The sequence below is a fragment of the Jatropha curcas genome, chromosome 9 (assembly GCF_041381405.1).
Source record: "Jatropha curcas cultivar XTBG-Jc1 chromosome 9, XTBG_Jcur_1.0, whole genome shotgun sequence".
NCBI classification, from domain to species: Eukaryota; Viridiplantae; Streptophyta; class Magnoliopsida; order Malpighiales; family Euphorbiaceae; genus Jatropha; species Jatropha curcas.
The window spans coordinates 20,662,253-20,666,520 of NC_143159.1; the positions used below are offsets into that span (position 1 = coordinate 20,662,253).

Sequence of the window (4,268 nt, forward strand, 5' to 3'; positions counted from 1 at the left end):
TCCTCAATCTGTTATCTTAAGAATTAGAGTATAGGTAATTCTTCCTTCCTTGATTCATCACATAGTTTACTTGTTCCAAAGTTTGCGGATTTAAAAAGTCTAACATGCATTCTCCAATCCCATGTTGCCCATTACACTGTCACAAACTTGCATAATAGTTTACAGGGTTAGTAGTCAATAAGTCCAATTTTCTTACCATATTATCTACCTTGGCATTGAGTGCTGTAATGGTAACTATTTCATAGACTCCTGCAGACTTCTTTCTTTAAGAACTATTTTGGTAATGACTATTGCTTGCCATCTCTTCTATTAGGTCATATGCCTCATCAATTTCTTTTCTTTCAAAAGATCCACCTGCAGCTACATCTTGAGTGATTTTAATGTTAGGAGATAACACATTATAGAAAGTTTGTACTTGTAACCACTTAGGCAAACTGTGATGTGGGCACTTTCTCAATAAGTCCTTGAATATTTCCCAAGCTTTGTACAAACTCTCTTGATCATAGTGGACAAAGGTCATTATCTCATTGCTCAATTTTGTGGTCTTTGAAGATGGAAAGAATTTTGCTAAAAATTATTGGGCTAATGCCTCCCATGTTGTAAAACTTCCAGCAGGGCATGATTGTAACCAAGATCGTTCTTTGTCCTTAAGAGTGAAAGGGAAGAGTCTTAGTTTTATGCCATCCTCGGAAACACCATTTTGTTTGAAGGTATCGCAAATCTCCAGGACATTTGTGATATGGGCATTAGGATCTTCACTAGGTAAACCTCCAAATTGAATTGAGGTGAAAAGCATTTGGATAATTGCAAGTTTAATTTCAAAATTATTGGCTTCCACCCTAGGTCTAGTGATACTCGAGGTTGTTCCATTAAGAGAGGGGGTTATGTAATCTCGCAAGGTGCGGACATGAGGTTGAGGTTTGTTTTCTAGGTTGATCGTCCATGTCTGTTTGCTGTTCAGGCTTGCTTTCACGTGCTCTCCTAGCAGCGTTGTTCCTACGACAAGTCTTTTCAATTTCTGGATCAAAGATTAGGAGTTCAGTCCTACCTGATCTTCTTTGCGTAAACACCTGAAATAATTATTTAAAAGAAAAATTAAATAGAACAAAAGAAGAATAAATTTCTAAATTAATAATAGGGTAATTATTATTGATATTAATTACGTCAATCCCTGGCAACGGCGCCAAAAACTTGACAGTGATTTTCGCAAGAGTACGAAATCGCAGCAAGTAATATAGAATGAGTAGAGTATGGTCTCCACAGGGATTGTATATCAAGTACCAAAATTATGTTAACCTATTATTATTTAAACAGCAATAAAGGGGAATTATTGTAAGAAATTTAAAATAAATAATTAAAAGAGAAGAAAAATAAATTAAGCAACAGTATTTGAAGGAAAGAAATCAAGGATTTAAAGCTACTAGAGATTTTGATTTTACTTAACTCTATCCAATTTGTTTTATTAGTTTGTTAATCAACATTAATTGTTCAAGTCGGGGAAACAACCCTAAAATCACTAATAAGCTCTCCCGATGTTTTGTTAGCTATTTTAATCCAATCTAATTACCTATCTTCCAATAGCGAAATCAAACATGAATTAAATCATTAAGTTTTGTGGTTTGTTTTGTGAATTCATAACCTAAGGTCATTAACTTATGAAAACCCCCCATGAGTCAAACCATATAGCTTCCGCATCAAGTTATTATTCTCATGTAATTTATTACCCTTTTCATATCAAAAACCCTTCTCCCGGTAGTGATTAATGAAATAAATCAATCTAGGGAAAAACTTTGCCTGGAAGCATTAAGTTCAATAATAAATTAAACTTGAATAAAGAAAAACAAATCTAATATTATAAATTAGAAAAGAATTCAAGCTAATTAAACAAAACTCAATAATACTTGAATAAAATTTCATAATCAATGTGAATAATGAAAAGTAAAACAAGATTAAGAGTTTAGAGATAAAAACTAGGCAACAGATAATGTGGACAGCTTCCTTCAATCTTGGCACAAATCTTAAATGCTTGAAGTCTTTGAGAGAGAAAAGAAACAATGGAACAAGAATTGTCAAAGACCGGAGATGCCTTACAATGAATGGCTCCTCTCTTTATATAGACTTCTTGGGAGAAAATCCAACTCCGTTTAGGAAATAGAATCCTTATTAAGTACGAAATCTTTTTGGAAATAGCAAACTGTTTAAGCTTTGGATTTCTTCTCAATTAAGACTCTTTCATCTCCCTAAATAGGATTAGGTCTTGATTTGTACGTCAGGAAAATATTTGAGGTGGGCCCATGTAATTTATAGCAACGGGCTGGCATTCTTGATTCAAGACAGTACCTAATACGTAGCACGGGCGTGTTGTTTTGCACAGGAAGGGCATGCCAGAGTCTGAGTCTAAAGGTGGTTCAGCACGAGTAGTGCTCCGCGACATGTCCTGAGAAGAATTTGTGGCACGGGTGTGCCCCATGGCACGGCTAGGGCGTGCTACGCTCTGACTTTCTAGGATAAAATGCATAAGCACGCCCTAAGATCCTCTTAGGCATGGGCATGCCTCTTAGCACGGTCTGGGCGTGCTAGAGTCTGAGTCTCCACTTAATTTTCCTTAAGTTCAGCACAGGCGTGCTAATGTGCACTGGCAGGGCGTGCTAGAGCCTGAGCGTTTTGCTTTATTTTGCTGTTTTCTATGTCAAAATCCTGCAAATTTCTTTAAGATCAAGTGGATTATGATTCAACGAAGCTTTAAGTAAAAACATAAATAAAACTAAATAAAAATTAATTAAAGTAATTAAAACTACTAAAATTCCTAACACAAACTATATTAAAAACACTATAAGAGTAACACCTATCATCTTCCATCATTTCTCCATCAGTCTATTACCCAAAGCTACATGAATGTTCATGGGAACTCAGGGGAACGTGCAAAAGCAACTTCCAGTCAGATTAGATGAGGTCTTATATTAAATAGAGATTGAATTAGATTGATGTTTACGCCATTTTGGTGCGCTTTAAGTGCGTTTCATTCATCCAATCAAGGCATTCTTCTGCAGTTCCTATGGGATGGGCAAGTTGCCAAGCTAGCAATTTTTGTTGCTGCAAAGAGGAAATAAATTAGAATCAAGAAATTTTATAGTAGCTCTCAACTATGGGAAAGAACGAATGCCTTACCTATTCCCGAACAAGAGGTCCTCCTGATTTAAGCTACAAAACGCTGATAATATATTTGCCATTAACCAACGGCTTTACGTCCCAGATTTTTTCAAGACCTGTATCATGATAAAAACATCACAATCAGAAAAAGGACATGTAGGGGAGCTTCCCAGTCAAAATAAAACAAACTAGGATTTTCTTATGTCTATAATATATACATAGCAAATAATGAGTATTTGACATTTTTATACCTATGCTCAGAAGGATAAACATTCTTAAGAGTATGAATCATATAACACAGATGAATTTTCATACCTAGTCCAGTAATGGCATTCTCAACTGTCTTAAATAGTTCTCTTCTCTTGTCAAGTTTAAACTGTTTATCTAAAAGTTCTTGAGTAAAATCTGTGTTGGTGGGATATATCATAGTAGATATCAATAAAGCAACTCACCAGAAGTCTTTGATTTCTTGTAGCAGAAATCCTACATCATTAAAGTTACAAGAAGCAGTTTACTGAACTGAATGCCCTAATTGTTTGTAATATATTTAATATAATGGCTGAGCAGCCATTCCAATGAATGCCAAAAGGGGCATATTTAGGCAATCAGGCTATTTTAGGGTGAGAACACCGAACTATTCCGACACATCTATATGGTCATGGATTTTGTGGTCACTTACTGTGTAGAATAGAATATTGACTATCTAGAATAAAATGACAGAGGTTGGTGACTTGTTACAAATTTATAGGTATTTACTAGAATGATTGTTTATAGTAGTGAAAGTTCTCAATAGATGAGCCAAATAAGAAAGAATCATGGAGAAATTAGCGAAAGGTTGAATATGCCGCAAACAACTTTATACCTGCCAATACGCGGTGTTCTGATGAGAAAGGCACATTAATAAGTTCTACTCCCCAGTCAACTTCATCTGGATGGGTGTCCTCATTAGAAGTAAGCAAAGGGATCAAGTTTAAGAATTTCTCAATTGACCTATGTATCTTAATAATGTTAGGATTAATTCAAAATAATATTATTAAAAATATTTTGAGATTTAAATTTTAGTTAGACCAGATTGTATGCATAGAATTTGATGTTTTTGTTATTAGGATTAATGATTT

The 4,268-nt window shown here is 34.8% G+C and overlaps 1 non-coding gene across 1 annotated transcript; it reads left to right on the forward strand.

Moving 5' to 3' along the window:
* Positions 1 to 431: 431 nt before the first annotated feature.
* On the forward strand, positions 432 to 538 carry LOC149493762 (small nucleolar RNA R71). The gene has a single exon (XR_016322757.1). It is a non-coding gene; the product is annotated as a small nucleolar RNA R71 (small nucleolar RNA).
* Positions 539 to 4,268: the final 3,730 nt, after the last annotated feature.